Source organism: Leucoraja erinacea, chromosome 12 (assembly GCF_028641065.1).
Source record: "Leucoraja erinacea ecotype New England chromosome 12, Leri_hhj_1, whole genome shotgun sequence".
Lineage (NCBI taxonomy): Eukaryota > Metazoa > Chordata > Chondrichthyes > Rajiformes > Rajidae > Leucoraja > Leucoraja erinaceus.
The window spans coordinates 46,030,715-46,052,995 of record NC_073388.1 but is presented as its reverse complement, the minus strand read 5'-3'; the positions used below and the strand labels follow the sequence as shown (position 1 = coordinate 46,052,995).

The following is a 22,281-nucleotide window of genomic DNA, read 5'->3' as shown; positions in this document are numbered from 1 at the left end:
AGATTAATATCCTTTTGCTCTGTTAACAGCGTTAAAGTACTTATGAGGACAAGTCAGGAAAGGGAACGTTATTTATTTTTAGTTTGCTTTTATTTGTTAGTTGATTGTTTGTTGAGTGCCATAATTTCTGAAATGGTCTTAAAGTAACTTAACTGTTATAAAGCAGTAATAAGTGATTTTTGTCCAAACAATTGGAACTTGCATAAAATGTTTGCATTATTAGCAGGACTGCCAACTCTCACGCATTGAGCGTGAGACTCACGCACTTCACAAAATTCTCACGCTCTCACGCTGATCACAAAATTTCTCACGCTCAAAAATCTGCGGGTGCTGAAAGTTTAAAATAAAGCTATAATTGTTTTAGAGGTGAGTACAAACCGTGAGGGGAATATCAGGTGAATGCATAGTCTTTTGCCCAGGACATGTGATTCAAGCACTAGAGGGGATTGGTTTAAAGCAGGGCTATCAAACTACCGGCCTGCGGGATGATTTTGGGGGGGAAAAAAAGTAGTTTAGTTTCTCCCATGCAGATGGTGTGATGGGTGAGACGGCGGCGGTGGTCCCAGCACCAACCCCCCTCCCCTTCCCCCCTGAGGCACGGCACACACCTCCCACCCTCACCTCCGACGGCTCTATATCCATTGGCCGCTCTGTCCACACCCCATTGAGTTTTAACCCCGGCCCGGAGCCAGGAGCGGACCGGGTGAGTGGGGGCGTTGGTGCCGCCTACTATGGGAGGGGGAACATGAACACCCTCTCCCACACCCTCCCCCCATCGCTCGCTACGCTCCCTCGCAACTTCTCACTCTCAACTCTCACCCAATGTAGGCAGCCCTGTATACGACCGCCCTGATCTCATCCTCCAGGGGGTCTCTCATGCAGGGCTACCTCCTCCTGCATTATCACCTCCTGTGGCATCACCTCCTGCTACTCCTCCTCCTGGGTGGGCAACACCTGCATGGCAGGTTATTATGAGCGTTGTTCCCTCCCCCTGCGCTGCTGCCTTTTTGGTGCCATCTCTAAAACACAAGTCTCCTCTCCAAAAAACTCTCCAGCTATGAATGAACACGCCTTGGAGTGACAGAGGTGACGTTCTGCTGTTTAAATAAAACCTTTTTTTTCTACTGACCTTTTTTTCACCCCGGAGCTATTGCCTCCGACTACGTACGACCACCTACGACTACCTACGTCTAGCATCACGGTCTGCTACGACCTACCTACGACCTACCTACAACCTCATGACGACCATGCTGTGAGCAAACTCGGCAGGGGTCATGAATTAGGTTGTGAAAGTGGGACAGGCCCTTTAGGGTGAGTGTGAGATCAGACTTGGCTGAGGTACCTGCAGTGTCTTGCCAATCTTCATCATCTAGACTCGCACATGAAGAATGTTGTTTGTCCGAGGTACAAGTTGCCATCTGTCAAGTTCTACAGCGAACAGCCCTGAAATGTTTAAAATCTAAATTAGATGCCAAATTGAAGGTTTAAAAGAAAGTTTCCACTCGTTAACATCAAAAACTGCAGAGCTGCACCCTTTAGCTGGGCTGACACTTCATCACCACACCACACCAAGGGGATGCTCTATCATCAGAGGGGGTGCACTATCATCAGAGGGGGTGCTCTATCATCAGATCATCAGAGGGGTGCTCTAACATCAGAAGGGTGCTCTATCATCAGAGGGGGTGCTCTATCATCAGAGGGGTGCTCTATCATCAGAGGGGGTGCACTATCATCAGAGGGGGTGCTCTATCATCAGAAGGGTGCTCTATCAACAGAAGGGTGCTCTATCATCAGAGGGGGTGCACTATCATCAGAGGGGGTGCTCTATCATCAGAGGGTGTGCTCTATCATCAGAGGGGGTGCTCTATCATCAGAGGGGTGCTCTATCATCAGAAGGAGTGCACTATCATCAGAAGGGGTGCTCTATCATCAGAGGGGGTGCTCTATCATCAGAGGGGTGAGGGGTGCTCTATCATCAGAAGGAGGTGCTCTATCATCAGAGGGGGTGCACTATCATCAGAGGGGGTGCTCTATCATCAGAGGGGTGCTCTATCATCAGAGGGGGTGCTCTATCATCAGAGGAGATGCTCTATCATCAGAGGGGGTGCTCTATCATCAGATGGAGAGGGGGTGCTCTATCATCAGAAGGAGTGCTCTATCATCAGAGGAGATGCTCTCTGTGTAACAAACCCTGTTACATGTTCAGCTTGTTTAAGAAGGAACTGCAGACGCTGGAAAATCGAAGGTAGGCAAAAGTGCTGGAGAAACTCAGTGAGTTTTGTCTACCTTCCACGTTCAGCTTGACATGTGATGTATCCTGCAACAAGTGGAATACAAAGGAGGCACTGTGGTGCAGCAGTAGAGTTGCTGCCTCACAGCGCCAGAGACACGGGTTCCATCCTCACTTCAGGTGCTGCCTGTACGGAGTTTATGAGTTCTCCCTGTAACCGCGTGGGTTTTATCCGGGTGCTCCGGTTTCCTCCCACATTCCAAAGTGGTGCAGGTTTGCAGGCTATAGGCTTCTGTAAGTTGCCCCTAGTGTTGCGGGAGTGGATGATAATATTGGATAACGTAGAACCAGATGGTTGGCACGGACTTGGTGGGCTGAAGGGCCTGTTTCCATGCTGCAGCAGTTCATAAATGCATAGGTTGTAGGAGCAGGATTAAGCCTATCCAGTCTACTCCGCTATTCACTCATGGCTGATCTATCCTGCCCTCTCAACTCCACTCTCCTGCCTTCTCCCCATAACCCCTGACACCCGCACTAATCATGAATGTCAATCTGCGCCTTAAAATACCCAATGGCTTGGCCTCCACCGCCATCTGTAGCAATGAATTCCACAGATTCACCTCCCTCTGACTAAAGAAATTCCTCTTCATCAACCCTCTAAAGGAAGGTCTTTTTTCCAGCACTTTCAGGTCCCGAGGCTATTTGTTCTGGCCTTTTCCTACCTTCAGACCCTCCCCCCCCCATATATTCAGTCTGAAGAAGGGTTCCGACCTGAACCATTCCCCATCTATTTTCTCCAGAGATGCTGCCTGACCCCACTGAGTTACTCCAGCAATCTGTGGCTGTATTTTTTCACGAAGGGGTTCATAAGAAGTACCTAATGGATACTTTTAACACCACTAAAGGCACTGTATAAATACCAGTTGTTGTTGAGTGGCTCAGTGAGAAAAGCATTCATCAGTCAAGAATGCTGTTGTGCTATTGTTGTGTATACACAGTTATATCCATCAAGCTCTGAATCCAAACACCCCACCGCTGACTCCATCCACATGTCACGCTGCCTCGGGAAAGAAGCCGACAGAATCAAACACCTTTCCCACCCCGCACATTCCTTCTTCTCCCCACTCCCATCGGGCAGTAGGTGCAGAGGCTTGAAAGTGTGCATCCATCATCGGCTCTGACCTTCCTTCCATTGAGGGAATTTATCGCAGTCGCTGCCTCGAAAAGGCTGGCAGTATCATCAAAGACCCACACCATCCTGGCCACACACTCATCTCCCCGCTACCTTCAGGTAGAAGGTACAGGAGCCTGAAGACTGCAACAACCAGGTTCAGGAATAGCTACTTCCCCACAGCCATCAGGCTATTAAACCTGGCTCGGACAAAACTCTGATTATTAATGTATTTGCATTATCTGTTATTTGCAATTCATCATTTTATTTATTCATGTGTGTATATATTTATAGTATATGGACACACTGATCTGTTTTGTAGTAAACGCCTACTATGTTCTGTTGTGCTAAGCAATGCAAGAATTTCATTGTCCTATACAGGGACACATGACAATTAACTCACTTGAACTTGAACTTGAACACCAGACTCAGGAACGCCACCTTCCCCAGCTTACTGTCGTGGTGCATCACAGCTTGGTTTGAGAACAGCTCCTGCCCGAGATGGTAATAAATGACAGAAAGTTATGGATGTAGCCCAGTCCATCAACAGACCAGATTTCCCACCATTGACTATTTGATTGATGCTATCTGATCTAATTGGATACCATGCACAATTATCGCCATTAGCTATACCTCGGTGTGTAACAATATTAAGGGAGGTGAATAAATGATGACACAGAGGTGTATATAATCATGAGAGGAATAGATCTTGCCAGAGTGGGGGTATCGAGAACCAGAGAGCATAGGCTTAAGGTGAAAGGATTTGATAGGAATCCGAGGGGTAACTTTTTCACGCAAAGGGCGGTGGGTGCATGGAATGAGCTGCTGGAGGGGGTAGTTGAGGCAGGGTGGTACTGTCACAATGTTTAAGAAGCAATTAGACAGGTGCATGGATAGGACAGGTTTTGAGGGATATGGGCCAAACACAAGCAAGTGGATCTCGTGTAGATGGGACATGTTGGGCTGTGTGGGCAAGTTGGGCCAAGGGGTATGTATCCATGATGTACGACTCTATGACTCTAATGAACCCAGATCTGAACCAAACTGCAGAATGCAACTGAAGACTGTATGAAATTGTCAAAATTCAGCTTTCTTTCTTTTTTTGCCAAGGTGATTGGAGGAGGGAGAGCAGAGTTCAGAAGTCTCTCTGTACTTGGTAGTCATGGACGCCTGTGAGATGTCCCTGTCGAGTAGGCGTGCTGAGGGGGGGCTCGGGAGGTTGACAAAACAAAATAATTACCTTTGATCTTCAGAGGTGACCTGCAGTGACTCGCTGAGGCTGAGCTGAACAAGCGGAGCAGCAACGTGGCAAGTGGCAGGGGAGTGGGACCAGTGTGATGTTACCTTGGAAAGGAAACTTTGCAGTTTGTGTTTTCTCATTCATACGGCAAGTTGCCCAGGCTCCTTTGGCAGCGGTCGGTGTGTACTGACGGGAGTGTGTCTGAAAGGAAATTGTTCTTTCACAAACACTGAAATGTGAAGCTGTTCTGGCGATGGGACCAGAATAAAGTAGCTGCGATCAGCAATGGAGACAATGCTGGTCTTTAGTTCTTTCCTATTCCAGTTTCATTTCAAAGTGGTAAGTGTTGATTCACTAATACTGCAGGCTTTATACTCTGGGAATGTTAACATTTAAATGTACAATGTTGCATTGGGGCTAAAGACTAGACAGGGTTAGAATTTGTAACTGTGATTAACATTTCTATTCATTGTCAATTTCACAGAATCTTGCTGTTATTTTATGTGCTTCAAACAAACAATGAACTATATTGCATAAATGGATATACATGCATACAGAGTACACTTTTTGTTACATGTCTCTAGTTATGTACCTTAAAATGCATTTTTGATTTATGAAATATTTAACGTGACAGCACTTTCATTTGCAGGCATTGCATTTTTCTTTGTAAATTAATATATAACATTTTAAAGTAATTGTGCAATATTGGTAGAAGTGTTCTATTAATTGTGCTGCTTGATGTGTTTTATAAATACGTATATTTGAAATCTCCCCATTCAAACTAGTTTCTTTCTGCAAGGAAAATCTTCACCAACCCTCCAACATTCCCAACTCTAAACTGATCTACGGGCGCAGTTACAACGTATCCTAACGTGGTTACGGCCATCTGAGTCTCAGACCCTGCTGATACTGAGTGTGGGGGTTGTGCTAATCATCAGCCCTGATCTCCCTGTGTTCACTGTAGGGCATGGCTCACAAGCCTGGCAGCCTCTGTAACTCACTGGGTGAAGGATGAGTTGCTGGCCTTTAAAGGGGGTGACTGTGTCTGTGTCGGAGGAGCAAGGAAGGTTCCTTTACTGCTTGCGTGGGTGTGAAGGGAAAGTGCAAAGAACGAGTGACTACTGAGAGGTGGATGAGGCTGGGTGGACCAAAGGTGGACTGGATTGATGGTGGGGGTGCTGAGAGGAGGACCGGGTTGAAGGTGGAATTGGATTGGGGTCGGTTTGGATGGGTGCAACTGGATGGAGGTGGATTTAGATTGACGGAGACAGGATTTAATGTGAGACTGGATTGAGGGGGTCTGGATTGAGGATGAGTGAGAGATCTATCTGTGGCTGAGGGAATCTCACATACAATTTTGCTGCTCCTTTAAATCTCAGTCACCCTGAGCAGTAAGGTGGTGAGTAATAATGAGTAATCATGATATGTTTGTACCAGTCTGCCACATGTATATGCAGTGGCGGCTGTTCAACTGTGCAGTGAACCATGCAGCACTCACACCCTGGCAACAATGCATGAGGTGCTGTATAGGCATAACCCTGTGGACACACACTGACTGCACAATTAACTGTCTAGCTGGGAAATATTCACAGATGTGCTTGTAAGGAGGAAGGAAACCCAATGACTATAAACCTAATCCATGCCTGATCCTGTGTGAGTGAAGTCTGTGTAAAATATACCCAAGAAAGTTTGATCATCTGTCTAAATTAATTTTATTTCTGTCGATCTGGCTTTGCAATGGGCTTGAGGAATCTATGCTCCTGGAGTCACTGCTCTGGGAGTGATATGAATTTGTGCTCAGTGGAAGATATTTCACAAAGATGGTGCAGCAGTAGAGTTGCTGCCTTAAAGCGCCAGAGACTCGGGTTCAATCCTGACTACTGGTGCTGTCTGTATGGAGTTTGCACGTTCTCCCTGTGACCGCGTGGGTTTTCACCGGGATCTCCGGTTTCCTCCCACACTCCAAAGACACGCAGGGTTTGTAGACTAATTGGCTTTGGTATCATTGTAAATTGTCCCTAGTGTGTGTAGGATTGTGTAAAATGTACTGGGCTCGCTGGTGCTTTGATAGATATTACCACAGGGATTAGCAACAATGCGGTAATGCGTTGGTCAGGCCACATTTGGAGTACTATGAGCTAATTTGGGCCTCATATCTGAGGAAGGATGTGCTGGCTCTGGAGAGGGTCCAGAGGAGGCTTACAAGAATGATTCCAGGAATGAGTGGGTTAGCATGTGATGAGCGTTTGACAGCACTGGGCCTCGACCTGCTGGAGTTTACAAGGTTGAGGGGGGACCTCATTGAAATTTACAGAATATTGAAAGGCATAGATGGAGTGGATGTGAAGAGGTAGCTTCCACTGGTGGGCCATAGCCTCAGAATTAAAGGGCGCTCTTTTAACTTACAAAATTCTTAATGGGTTGGACAGGCTAGATGCAAGAAGATTGTTCCTGATGTTGGGGAAGTCCAGAACAAGGGATCACAGGTTAGGGATAAGAGGGAAGTCTTTTAGGACCGAGATGAGAAAATCATTTTTCACACAGAGAGTGGTGAATCTGTGGAATTCTCTGCCACAGAAGGTAGTTGAGGCCAGTTCATTGGCTATATTTAAGAAGGAGTTAGATGTGGCCCTTGTGGCTAAAGGGATCAGGGGGTATGGAGAGAAGGCAGGTACGGGATACTGAGTTGGGTGATCAGCCATGATCATATTGAATGGCGGTGCAGGCTCGAAGGGCCGAATGGCCTACTCCTGCACCTATTTTCTATGTTTCTATTTTCTATGTTTAGAAAGGAGGTAAAGAGGAACTTCTTTAGTCAGAGGGTAGTTAATCTGTGGAACTTTCTGCCACAGAGGGCTGTGGAGGCTGTCAGTAGATTTTTTTAAGGGAGGGATAGACAAATACTTGATAGAACAGGTGTGAGGGGATGGCGGGAAAATGGAACTAGGAAGCAGAGATCAGCCATGATTGAATGGCGGAGTGGACACGATGGGCCGAATGGCCTAATTCTACTCCTATAACTTGTGAACTAAACTAAACTGTAGCAGTTGTTGGAGAGGCAGGTAGATCACCAGCATTTCCTCAGCCTTTTCATGCTCACATCCCAAGACACAGTAGAGAAATCGTGGACAAGGCAGTCGGCAACTTGTGCCAAGTCCCCGCAACTTGTTGGCGGGATTTTCGAGAGGTTGAACTTCAGTTGCATTCATATTAAAACGGAAATATTTGGCAGAAGGCAGTGGTGTTTTCAGGAACGGCATTTCAGTGAGAAAGACTCCCCTGCATTCCTCTCACCCTGCAGAAGAAACAATGAGAGACAAGCCGTTTTGGCTTGAGTTTGACTGCATAATTATAATTTGACCATGCTGCCAACATCTCCCCTCTCCTCTCCCCACCCCACAAAGAAAACGCATAAACGACGCCTAATTTCATCTGTGATATTTTTGTGAAGATCCATATTCATGTACATGATCATTTTAAATGATAATTCAGGCCGCATTGTTGCTAATCCCTGTGGTAATATCTATCAAAGCACTGGATCATGAACATTTGTCACAGCCATTTAATCAGCCTGAATGATTTTAGCTTGCAGCATTCCCCACTAAAGCTGGATTTTATCCTCCTTTGCCAACATTAGCTCGTCAGTAATAGTTGAATGTATCTTTTTTTAAAGAAACAGTTCATTGATTGTATGTATTAAATATGATATCACTTCATTCTGCTGCCTTCAATTGATTATTTAGTGGATATTCATTCAAGTAAACCCAATGCAGAAGGATTGGCATCGACACATGCGCACTCTGGTGACCCCTCTCAATGTCTTTGTCTGCACACTGTCTCACGTCTTCAAACTCAGGCATCTGTGCTTTTTTTTTGTCTGAGCTTAATAATTACAAAGTATAAGGGCTTGATGATAACCGCGGTCTCTTGATCTTCCAGCTCAATGTGAAGAGTCAATCGGAGATTGAAGGAAAACATGCATCAAACAAGTGACCATTATTCTCTCACTATGTGCCCAACGCACTGAGCTGCACTGGTTTCTTCAATCTTAGAATAATGGGAACTAAACGGCCTGTCCCACTTACGCGGCCTCTGCAGGCGACTGCCGGCACACGTGATAGGTCGCCGAAATTTTCAACATGTTGAAAATTCAGCGGCGACCAGAAAGACGCTACGACTCTTTGACCATAGGAGACCTTTGGCCGTGCGAGGTCACCCGCAACATGTCGCCAGGGGTCGCCTGTATGATCGTGAAAGGTCTCCGATGGTCGTGAGAGGTCTCCAAAGAGTCGTAGTGTCTTTCTGGGCGCCGCTGAATTTTCAACATGTTGAAAAGTTCGGCGACCTATGACGGGTGCCGGCAGTCGCCTGTAAATGTCGCGTAAGTGGGACAGGCGACTGGCCTCACCTTGTCCCCACCTGTCCTCGTCCTTTATCCTCACCTTGTGTAATCTTATTGTATAACAAGGGAATACTATCCTAAAGAGATCTTTGTGTGACCTCTCAATGGCCGATCGTGATTTATTTGTCTCGTATGCAACTGCACAATGACATTCTCTTTGCATGTTTTACACACGCGCGCCATTTTTGGCGCCTTTACACTTAGGCTATTTCAAAGATCGTTCCTTAAGAAATGGGGCCGTCAGCTTTTTTGTAATGTCCATTGAAAATCAATTGGGAACAAGATGCCTAATTTCCGGTATGAAAATGGTCATAACTTTTTTAATACTTGAGATATGAAAGTGAATTTGGTGTCAAATTAAACTTATTGTTATGCTTTATCTGATGGGATAAATTGCAGACTTGATTTTTAAAATCTCAAAATTTTGTAACATTGCTACTCTCAATGGCCGATCGTGATTTAATTGTCTCGTATGCAACTGCACAATGACATTCTCTTTGCATGTTTTACACACGCGCGCCATTTTTGGCGCCTTTACTCAAAGATCGTTCGGCCCGTCTTGCCGTCTTTGTGCCCCAGGGGGCGCCTCCTGCACCCCACCTTGCAGAAGGCAATACCCTGGTTCACCCTCCTACTGGCCCACACTCCTCACATCCGACGTCTCCAGCTCCCTCCCGGTTACGCCCAGCGACCAACCGACCGACTGGCGTTCGGGCGGCCCACTTTACGACAAGTCGCTCTGAGTAAGTTTCGAAGATGCTTTTCACACGGAGGAGAAAGGTTTGCTTTAAATGCTGCCAATATTTTGTTGGGGAGCTGGGCCGTGCCAACCACTTGCGCCAATATACATCGGCCACAACTATGGCCTTGGCACCTCCGGGGGACATCTGCTGTGTGTGCTGCACTCTGGATGTGCCACGCATCTGCAAACCTTTGAGTCGAGACAGACACTGCAGCAACTGAGTGCACATGCTTGATGCTTGGCTGAGCTGGTGGTGAACAAGGATTCCTGCTGACACAGTAACTCCTTTGTAAAGTTTTGGGGGGGGTGGCAAAGATCTCCGCCGGCTATTATCAATTTGACGAAAAGTGTGAATTTTCTTTCGAAGAACTCTCTTTTGGATACAGCCTGAAGTCTGGACGTTGAAATGTAGCAGAGAGGGAGTGGGGAAAACTCAGCGGTATCTTCCAGGTGGGAATGGGATGACATACTAATAATAGAAATATCTTGCAGGCTATAGAGAAAGATTGAGGGCTTGCATTCAGTTGGTTAGATATTTCAAAGAACTGGAACAGGACAAAAGTGTGAATGTCCTCTTCATAGTATGATTGTGTTAAGTGCTACTGCTACTAATGCATACCTACTTACTGCCGATTATGCCTCCTGGCATGTAGGACAGCAACGAAGATCCTCCACTCCCGTTGATTCCTTCAGTTGCTGTTTCCGTAACATATTTGTTTTACGAGACAGGGTTGTTAGCCCTGTGCTCAACCCCCAACCTGGAGGACCAGTGGATTGCTCATCGTCTCGCCTCTACCCTTCGACCTGTCCAACATGGGAGACCCTAACAGGAGACGAATCTCCCACTGGCATAGCTCTAGGGGTCACTGAGACCCCTAGACCACGACAAGCTCGCAATCCAACGGGGAGAGCGTCTGTAAACAGTACACCAGATCTGGTGAACACGTCCAACGCAGATAATAAGTGAGTCGTTTTTTTTTTTGTTTTTTTAATTAGAAGCAATTTTTATTAGAAGCAATTGTACACGGATAAATCGCTCGGCATCTACAACTATACAATTATTGTCCAGCTTCATTTTTTTTCAAATTTTATCATAACCAAACACACAGTAGATAGAGAACAAAAAACAACAATTAAAGAAACAAAAAAAAAAATAAAAACAAAAACAAACAAATAAACCCAAGAACATATCAACAAACAATTAAAAAAAAAATGAGTGGAGGGCAGCCAGAATATCAATAAGTGGGTAGTTTGATAAGATTATAAGACCATAACACATAGGAGCAGAATTATGCCATTTAACCCATCAAGTCTGTTCCGCCATTCAATCACGGCTGATCTATCTTTCCCTCTCCACCCCATTCTCCTGCCTTCCCCCTGTGACCTGCAGACTGACCCCCCTCAAGAGGTCTGGTTCAATGGCTCCGCTAATTAGGATCCTACAATGTCTACAATCTGAAATCTTTGGCTGAGGGTGAAGATTAATATAATGGCATCTTCCATTGCTGAATTAGCTCAAGGCTGTGCTACTTTTCGACCATAAGACAGGGGGTTCCCAACCTTTTTCGTCCCGTTTACCCCTGGCAACTTCAATAGCACATAACAATATTATTTCACTTACTTATGATCAACTAATGATGAACAGATACTGGTATACCAGAACCAAACACAATGAGAAAAAATATGTGCAAACAGAATCAACAAATTTACCCCCTGGGGGTAAATTTACCCCAGTTTGGGAACCCTTGCCATAAGACAGGAATAGAATTAGGCCATTTGGCCCATCGAGTCTGCTCCACCATTTGATTATGGTCAATTATTTTTCTACTCAACTCCATTCTTCAGCCTTCTTCCCGGAACCTTTGATGCCCTTACTAATCAAGAACCTTTCAATAAAAATACCCAATGATGGCCTCCACTGCCATATGTGGCAATGAATTCTGCAGATTCACCACTCTCTGGCTAAAGAGATTCCTCCTCATCTCCATTTTACAGGTATGTCCTTTTATTCTGAGGTTGTGCCCTCTGGTCCTAGACTCTACCATTAAGTGCCATGGTCCTACTGGCTTGGCTGATGTCGTGGGACATAGATGATTGAGTTGAATTGATTGAAAGATACAGCATAGCAACAGGCACTCCAGTCCACCAGGTTCCTGCTGGCCATCGATTTGCGCATTCACACTATTTCTATGATATCCACTTTCCCATCCACTCCCGACACACAAGGAAATTTACCAGAGGCCAATTAACCTACAAGCCCGCACGTCTTTGGGATGTGGGAGGAAATATATGATGAGTGTTTGACGGCACTAGGTCTGTACTCGCTGGAGTTTAGAAGGATGGGGGGAGGGGGGGACCTCACTGAAACTTGATTGAAGACCTGGATAGAGTGGAATAGGAGAAGGTTTTTCTACTAGAGTCGAGGACCAGAGGGTAAAGCCTTAGAATAAAAAGATGTACCTTTAGAAAAGTGATGAGGAGGAATTTCTTTAGTCAGAGGTTGGTGAATCTGTGGAATACAATAGTCACAGACGGCTGAGGAGACCAAGTTAATGTTTTTTTTTAAAACGGAGGTTGACAGATTGTTGATTAATAAGGGTGTCGAAGGTTATGAGGAGAAGGCAGGAGAATGGGTTTGAGAGGGAAGGATAGATCCGCCATGATTGAATGGCAGAGAAGACTCGATGGGCCAAATGGCCTAATTCTGCTCCAATGACTTATGAACTTATGAAACCGGAGCCACAGGAAGAACATGGAAACTCCATCCAGACTGTACACGAGGTCAGGATCGAACCTGGGTCTCTGGCGCTGTGAGGCAGCAGCTATGCCAGCCGTGCCACTGTGACCCCCCCCATATCCTTCATCATCCTTGCTCGGGCAAGTGGAGACCATCACAAGACCAAAAGGAACAGTAGGTAGAGAAAAAATGCTGAACTCAGCGGGTGAGGCAGCATCTATGGAGAGAAGGAATAGGCGATGTTTCGGGTCGAGACCCTTCTTCAGTTTGATGTTGGGGGGAGGGGGGGGAGAGGAATAGTGTTATTTTCCCACAGGACGGAGATAAACATGTAACGCTAAGCTGCTTTTGGACTGTTCTTGTATAAATTCCAATGGCAGATGTTTGAAAGCAAACTATTTATCCTCCTTTCTACATCGAGGAGTGGGGGAGGCCGTCAACAGAGGCGGGGGGCAGGGGAGGGGTGGTTTAACATAAAAGGAAAGAAAATAGAAAATATGTTTAATCTCATAGTTAAGTGCCTCCAACTGAATGACGGTGGCTCTATCAGATCTTACGGGCCAGTTAATACATTTGTCATATGTTTCAGAAATCATTAGCTATTCCCTATAATTGGATTTGGGTGATAAATATAGAATTGGCTGATAATTAACTCTTTCGAAATTAAATAGCAGGTAGGATTGTTTATTCTTGAGGAAATTCTTGGGTTTTAATTAACTGCTCAGTTGAACGTAATGGACTCATGGCGATTGAACAAATATACTTGCATGGAAATATTGCCATTCATTAATTCCGTTAACAAACATTCCCCTGAATGTTTGTTTGAGGCGATGTGCAATATGTTTCTGCGTACCTTTATATTTCTAACCAATGCATTGTGGAAATTGTTACGGGGTGCAGTGCTAAAGAGAGAGGCCATTTTCTGGAAGGGTTGGTAGTTTGTTACAGCTCTTTGCTTTGCCAAAGTACCGTGCATGCATGGGATAACTAATGCCACATTAACTGCATCCGTTCTTAATGAAGGGTGGATTGGTTTACTGTATAACCTCCTGTAACCTATAGACTAACACTTATTAAATTACTGAGGCACATTACTGGTCTCGCTGACATAGATGAGAAACATCTGCACAGTCCCCCAGTCAATTCAACACAATTCATCGCAGAATAATACGGCACTAGATGCAATTTGATGAATGCAGCAGTATGCAATAAAAAGAAGGCAGCAGAGTGTGCAGTACAATGCATTATTACAATACATTTCCAATAACTCAAGAGTGCTTTCAACTGGAGATTTCTAATAGATATAATCAATATGTACTTGTGTAATGTTTTGTTAAAAGCTAAGATTTCCCGTCATTTATCGTTGACATACAGACTGTTTCTAGAATACAGTCCACACAATTTCAATTCAAATTACCTGCATGTAAGCATTTTGAAGTGCTAAATTGATGTGCCAGAATAATCCACTAAATCTATTTGGATTATCCTAGTTAGGGGCACTCATCCATGCCTGATTATGTTTGATCCATGATAAAGATAAAGCAGTGTAAATTCAAATTGACATATCTAGCACATGTAAACACAGCCACTTAGAATGTATTCATCAATTTGAACAAAACCCCGCTTCTACATTAATCTGATGCATGAAATCTGAACCAGACACACTATTTATCACAACACATTGCAATACGGATTCTAATTGTACAATTTGTTCATGATCGTCCTGCGTTATTTAAACCTATTGATGAATAATATATGAATGTTTGAGAGTTTCCTCCAGGTCTTTCCCTATTGTTTTGCATTTTATAAAGGAGGAGTATTTAGTGAGAGTATTTTTCAAAGTTTAGTCTTTCGGGATACAGCGTAGAAACGGTGCCCTTTGGCCCACCGAGTCTGCACTGACCAGCGATCACCCAGCGTACACTAGGGACAATTTACAATTATTATTTTATTTTTTCCCCGAAGTCAATTAACCAACAAACCTGTCCATCTTTGCAGTGTGGCTCTGCAATTGGGATTGGGTGATAAATGCTCTACTTGTCGGCCAAAACCAATTACTCGCAAGCAGCGAATGATTTACAAAGCTTCTCACCTTCCCTGAAAATTTGGGCAAATCTGGCGAGGTGCCGGGTTTCCAGGGAGTAACCGGGGCAGTAACTGTTCATTTTGTTTCAATTCCAGTTTTACTCATTTCTGCAGGCACTGGAAACACAGCAGTGAGAAGCACACATTCAATTAATAAAGGCACATTGGCACAGTCATAGAGCTGCTGCCACACAGTGCCAGGGACCCGGGTTCGATGCTGACCCTGCATTCTGCCTGTATGGAGTTTATACATTGTCCCTGTGATGATCTGAAGAAGGGGCCCGACCCGAAACGTTGTCACCCGTCCTTTTTCACTCGAGGTGCTGCCTGACCCGCTGAGTTACTCCAACACATTGTTTCAACGCACTGTGTGACTGAGTGGGTGTTCTCCAGTTTCCTCCACATCCCAAAGATGTGCGGGTGCGAGGGTTAATTGTCTTCTATAAATTGTGCCCTAGTGCAGAGGACATGGAACTAGTGTGAAGTGGGTGATCGATAGTCGGCTTGGACTTGAGGGGCTGAATGGGCTGTTTACATGAAGTATCGCTGAACTATTCCAGAATCTGTAAGAAGGAACTCCAGGTGCTGGTTTACACCGAAGATAGGCCCAAAATGCTGGAGTAACTCAGCGGGACAGGCAGCATCTCTGGGCAAAAGGAATAGGTGACGTTTCGGGTTGAGACCCTTCCTCAGACTGCGAGTCAGGGAGGGGGACAATAGAGGCATGGGTAGGTACAGAACAAACAGAGCCTGCATCGATGATCATGGTCTACCTCCTGTTTCAGGCAAGTCCCTGGCAGGTTCCACACCAGCAAGCATGTGGAAAGGCACACATGTGGAGAAAGCTAAGACTTTTGTTAAAACAATGCATCAGAGCCGTATCATAATGAAAAAGAGGCCCACCTTATATGCAGCACAGCTGAGAACTGCCAACATCAATTCTGTTTTGCCAGAGAAAGTTGCTTAAGTGAGATTTGAGCTTAATGGGTCTCTTGGGCAGCTTTCACTAGTACAATGAACGTAAATGTTTGCTGCAATAATGTAAATAAAGAAAATGGTGAAGTGCTTAAAAACTGCCACTTGATGATGCTGCAGTCTCGTCTGTACACACGCTACCAACCAGCATTTATACAGCCATTCAAAGATGTTTTAACTGATAAATAAAAGCTGCTGGTTAATGCCAACTATAATCCATGTGTAGATTCATGGTGATTTTAAGCCGTCATTACAGTTTTAAACTATAGAACTGGAGTTTAGTTTTAGTTTTACTGATACTGCCTGACTTGGCCTCCGCAGCCTTCAGTGGCAAAGAGTTCCACAGATTGCTTGGAGCAAGTTTAAGGATAAGGGGGAAATATTTTAGGACCGAGATGAGAAAAACATTTTTCACACAGAGGGTGGTGAATTTGGAATTCTCTGCCACTGAAGGTAGTTGAGGCCAGTTCATTGGCTATATTTAAGAGGGAGTTAGATGTGGCCCTTGTGGCTAAAGGGATCAGGGGGTATGGAGAGAAGGCAGGTACAGGATACTGAGTTGGATGATCAGCCATGATCATATTGAATGGCGGTGCAGGCTCGAAGGGCCGAATGGCCAACTCCTGCACCTATTTTCTATGTATCTAGATTCACCACCCTATGGCTAAAGACATTTCTCCTCATCTCCTTCCTAAAAGAATGTCCTTTAATTCTGAGGCTGTGACCTCTAGTCCTAGATTCTCCCGCATTCTCTCCACAGCCACCAAGCCGCTCACAATTCTGTACGTTTCAATTATTGTTCTTCTAAACTCCAGCGAGTACAAGCCCAGTCCCGACAAATGCTCGTCAAATGTTAACCCCTCATTCCTGGGATCGTTCTTGTAAACCTCCTGGACCCTCCCCAGAGCCAGCATATTCTTCCTCAGATACGGTGCCCAAAATTGCTCACAATATTTCAAATGTGGCCTTACATGTACTGGAGAACATGGATAGGAGACGTTTCAGGTCGATGTTTCAGGTGGATGACGGGAAGCATCACCTATCGATGTTCTCCAGAGGTGCTGCCTGACCCGCTGAGTTGCTCCAGCACCTGGTGTCCATTTTGTGTAAAGGGCCTGTCCCACTTGGGTGTAATTTGCGTGTCACGCAGGTGCCACTGCTTACGCCACCACGCCTCATCACGCGCCATGCGCTGTAATGCACGCCATGTGTAAATGATGTTGCACCGTGCATCGCGAAGCGTAAATGAGGCGCAAATAAAGCCCAAGTGGGACAGGCCCTTAAACCATCATATGCAGTTCCTCGTTCTCCACTGAGCTGGAGTGTGGATGGATGGATGGATGGATGGATGGTGTCATCTGCTGGTAAGGAAACAAAGAGCAGGTTTTGGATGGATTGAAGCTCGGGGGTAAAGTTATCAAAGTTGACGTCTGATGTGGCCAGCATAATGCTTTCTGCAGCAGAAGAGAATAGGTAGGGATAGAAATGTTGCAAGGCAGGAAGAGAGCAGTACTGTTGGGATAGATCTGGAAGCCGCTGGGGTTAATAAGGCTGCACAAAGATATTGACTCTACGTGAGACAGCAATCAAGGAAACTGACATAAACAAAGACAAAATATCAAAAATGCATTCAGCAGTTAACACGGATGCCCTGTGGCCTTGCCAGTACTTGCTAGTGGATGTTTGGGTTATCTCTTTGGAGAAGAGAAGGTTGGGAGATTTGACAGAAATGTTAAAGGTCACCATGGGTGGCGCGGCGGCACAGCGGTAGAGTTGCTGCCTTCCAGCGCCAGAGATCCAGGTTCGATCCTGACTACTGGTGCTGCCTGTGCAGAGTTTGTACGTTCTCCATGTGACTGCGTGGGTTTTCTCCTGGGGGGGGGTGCTCTGGTTTCCTCCCACATTCCAAAGACCTACAGGGATGAAGTCCAAAAACTGACCGTCTGGTGTACCAGAAACAACCTGGTACTAAACCCATCAAAGACTAAAGAACTTGTAATTGACTTCAGGAGGAAGAGGAGAGAGGAACCTGCTCCCTTATACATCAAAGGAGACATGGTGGAGAGAGTCAACGACTTTAAGTTCCTGGGAATAAACATCTCCCAGGACCTCAAATGGCAAATGAACACCGTCACTCTCGTGAAGAGGTCTCATCAACGGCTGTATTTCCTAAGGTCTCTACAGAGAGCTAACGTCTCACAGCCGCTGCTGCTGTCCTTCTATCGATGCGCCGTGGAAAGTATCCTCACCTATGGAATCCTGGTGTGGTTTTCCAGCTGTACTGTGGCTGAGAGGAGGGCGCTGCAGGGAATTATAAAAATTGCGCAGCGCATTACAAACGCTAACCTGCCCTCCTTGGATGACATATACAAGGCCCGATGCATGCGCAGGGCCATAAATATCAAGAAGGACACATCCCACCCTGCCAACCACCTTTTTACTCTGCTACCCTCCGGGAGGCGATTCAGGTCTCTGCAGGCTCGCACTGGTAGACTAAAAACTAGTTTCTACCATTGTGCGATAAAAGAGCTTAACTCCAATAGTGAACACTGGGAAGCAAGAAGTAACTTCGAGGAATACCGCTAAATTCTTTTAATCTCTTTAAAAAATGTATTTATATTCTACTATTAACTGTACATATGTGCATTGGTGTCGTGTTGTATTTCTTTTAACGGAGGAGAAGCAAATGGAATTTCGTTGCTCAGTTTTGTGTAATGACAATAAACATATTCTATTCTATTCTATTCTAGGTTAATTGGCTTCTGTAAATTGCCGCTAGTGTGTCAGGAGTGGATGAGAAATGGGTGATAATATAGAACTAGTTAGTGGGTGATCAATGGCTGGCTTGGACTTGGCGGGCCGAAGGGCCTGTTTCCATGCTGTATCTAAACTAAACTAAACGGAAAAAAACCTAAACTAAACTAAACCCATTAAAGGCAGATATAAGCAAATGGATGGTTCAAAAAGCAAAGTTCACAGCAACACCATTTGGGGCAAAATGTAACAGTGGAAAGCTCGGAAAAGCTTTATTACACAGAATGTAATGATCTGAAATACACGTCTGTGGGATGGTGGAAACACAAACAATCAGTGCTTTCATGAAGGAATTGGATAGAGAGAATAATTATACAAAGCCACGGAGAAAGAGCAAGAGTAAGTAGGCTGACTGGATTGTTGTCCTGGCAGCTGGCATTGACTCGACTGGCTGAATGCCCGGCTAATATGTTGTGACAATTCTATGATTATTTGAATTGATTTGGCAATGTTACAGATGTGGTGGGCTTGGATGGTCAGAGGAGGCATTGTCACCAAGGCGCAAGTTACTCACAAGCAGAAGGTCAGGAATGGACTCCATCTATAAGATCATGAGAGGGATAGATAGGGTGAATGCATAGAGTCTTTTATCCTGAGTAGGGGAATCAAACGACAGATCAGGACGACAGATAGCACAATGGGCTAAGAGTTCGGCTGGCGACCGGAAGGTAGCCGGTTCAAATCCCGCTTGGAGTGCATACTGTCGTTGTGTCCTTGGGCAAGACACTTCACCCACCTTTGCCTGTAATGGAATGTTACGGCGGCAGGCGCGGGCACACCGCGACGCCCTGTGTCTCCCTTTCAAGGGAGATGCTAAAAATGCATTTCGTTGTCTCTGTACTGTACACTGACAATGACAATTAATTGAATCATTTCATTTTTTTTCATTTCATTTCAAACACTGGAGGACATAGGTTTAAGGTGAGGGGGGAAAAGAGTTAGAGGGAGCCTGAGGGGCTACTATTTTACACAGAGGGTGGTAGGTACATGGAACGAGCTGCCAGAGGAGGTAATTGAGGCAGGTACCATCATAATTTCAAACACACATTTGGATGTGTACATGGATAGGGTAGGTTTGGAGCGACATGGGCCAAACGCAAGGAGGCAGGGTGTCATCCAAAACACAGAAAGTATTTTGTAACTGGCCGATGTTGTCAGAACCATGGTTTGGGAACAGGACAGGCTGGGGCTGTTTAGTTTAGTTTAGAGATATAATGATCAAGACGGTGGCATGGTGGTGCAGTGGTAGAGTTGCTGCCCTACAATGGCAGAGACCCGGGTTCGATTTGGACTATGGGCGCTGTCTGTACGGAGTTGGTGCATTCTTCCCCGTGACCGCGTGGGTTTTCTCCGGGTGCTCCCGTACTCCAAAGACATACAGGTTTTTAGGTAGACTAACGTCAGTAACATTGTAAATTGTCCCTAGTGTGTAGTATAGTGTTAGTTTACGGGGATGTGGACTCGGTGCGCCATAACTTAAAACTAAAACTAAAGATACACGTGGAAACAGTACCTTCGGACCGCTGAGTCCACGCCAACCATCAGATCAAGTACCCGTTCATAGTTTTATGTTATCCCACCTTCTCATCTGCTCCCTGCACACGAGGGGCTATTTATAATGAACCTACATCTATGGGATGTGGGAGGAAACGGGAGCACCCGGAGGAAACCCACACGGGTCACAGGGAGAACATGCAAACTCCACACTGAGAGCAGCTGAGGTTTGGATTGAGCCAGAGTCTCTAGCCCTGTGAGGCAGCAGCTCCACCAGCTGCACCACTGTGCCGCCCTAATAGATAGATTGTAAGGCGGATGGATTCTTTTGTAAATTACTGTACACCAATAACCCTGGAGCATAACCTAGAATCACAACTCAGGTGCCAAGGGCCATTCACACAGCGCTGGACAACATAGTTCTGACAAAGCCATTGAGCCTTTTGCCAAGAAATGTTCGGCTCAGATGGAGGAACCTTAAAAACTGCTAATAAAGCAATTAATTTGCTAATCATTTCTTTAACCTCAGTCCATTAAATCTGCTGATTTATCATTTTACACACAAACAGAAAACAAGGAACAAAACTGTACACTTGACAGTGTGGTGAATGGACACACTGTTACTGTGGTAAATTATGCCTTGGTTTGGCTGTGATTATTGTATTTAGCTCTATAGGGATTCCTGTGGTTTTATAGACAGCAAGAAATAGATGTAGATAGATGTGTGTCGATTGTGTTGCACGGAATCCTTTATGTGCTTTTTTTTTTAACCTGACTTTATCCTCTTTATGCCCATCATTGTTTGTAAAACAGAAAAATCTTTTGATCGGAATTTTACTTGGTTTGCTGTTCAACGATTGGGCTGAAGATATATAAGTAAGTAAAGGGCCTGTCCCACTTGCATGCGATTGCGTGCGTTTGGCGCGACCAACCGGAAGCGGAGTTCACGCTAAGTACGCGCTAAATTCGCACGTGACATAATTACGTCATGCTTACCAATCAGCTGGACAGGAGGCGGGCTGACTGAATTTGGGCGTCGCACAGCATCGGGTGGTGACGTCATCACGCAATGCCACGCGCTAGGCGTACGCCGTGAAGACGCTGCTTACGCCGTCAAGACACTGCGTACGACGTCAAGACGCTGCGTACGACTGCAATGCGCCTGCGTGCCGACAGGCTGTTGGCGTGCGAAGATTTCGGCCACTACAAGAATTTCGGAGCCCCGCGCGATGTCGGGACCAGCCCCGCACAGCTCCACGCTTCTAAATGGGACCGGCCCCGTGCGGCCATATACGGTACCCGTATGCCTCAAGCGACCACAAGGTCGCGTACTTTGCGAGCCAAGGTCGCATAAGTGGGACAGGCCCTTAAGTAAGTAAGTAAGTAAGTTTATTGGCCAATTATTCACATACAAGGAATTTGCCTTGGTGCTCCGCCCACAGGTAACAACATGACATACAGTGACAGTTACGAATGACTCAGAAAACATTAAACATTAATAATAATAAAGCATTCATGATAAAACACCATTGACCAAGCACGTGTACCAACAAAATACCAGATCAAAGGGAGGCTACAGATTTTTGGCTGTTGAGTAGAGCAATGGTAAATGGCTGCGGACTGGAGCCAAATCCATGAAGTAGAACTGAGAACATGGAACAAGAACAGGCCCTTGAGGTCTGTGCCGACCATGAACATAGACCATAGAACAAGTCTGAAGAAGGGTCTCGACCCGAAACCTCACCTATTCTCTTCTCCTGAGATGCTGCCTGACCCGCTGAGTTACTCCAGGATTTTGTGTCTATCTTCGGTGTAACCCAGCATCTCCAGTTCCTTCTTACACATGGCACATGGCTATGGTGGCATTTCAGAGGCTTTCAGATGGGCACATGGATATGCTGGGAATGGAAGGATATAGCTCACTTGAATTTGGAGGAGATTAGATTAACTTGGCATCATGGGCAGTGTATACATTGTGGGCCAAATGGCCTGTTATTGTGCTATATCTTGCTATTATCACCTGTCTGCAATAGTTCAATATTGAGGGTGCCACAGTGGCAGAGCAGTAGAATGCCTGCCTTAGAGCACCAGAGAAACCGATTCGATCCTGACTACGGGCGCTGTCTGCATGGGGTTTGAATGTTCTCCCTGTGACTGCATGGGTTTCCTCCAGGTGCTCCGGTTTCCTTCCACACTCCAAAGACACCAAGGTTTGTAGGCTAATCGGCTTCAGTAAATTGTAAATTGTCCCTAGTGCATGGGATAGTGCTGGTGTACGAGGTGATCGCTGGTCAGCACCGACTCGGTGGGCCGAAGGGCCTGTTTCCAACTCAACCACTGTGCCACTGTGCTGCCCTTTCGATTCATTGTTCTCTGTAAAGGCAATGGTAA

The 22,281-nt window shown here is 45.6% G+C and overlaps 1 protein-coding gene across 1 annotated transcript in view; it reads left to right on the top strand.

Annotated features, from left to right (window-relative positions):
- The first annotated feature begins 4,621 nt into the window (after positions 1–4,621).
- The window catches only part of LOC129702308 (mastermind-like protein 2), a 454,918-nt gene continuing 437,258 nt past the window's right edge, over positions 4,622–22,281 (top strand). The window contains exon 1 of the mRNA XM_055644038.1: positions 4,622–4,980. The gene's annotated coding sequence lies outside the window, so the exon portion shown is untranslated. The remainder of the gene's footprint in view (positions 4,981–22,281) is intronic.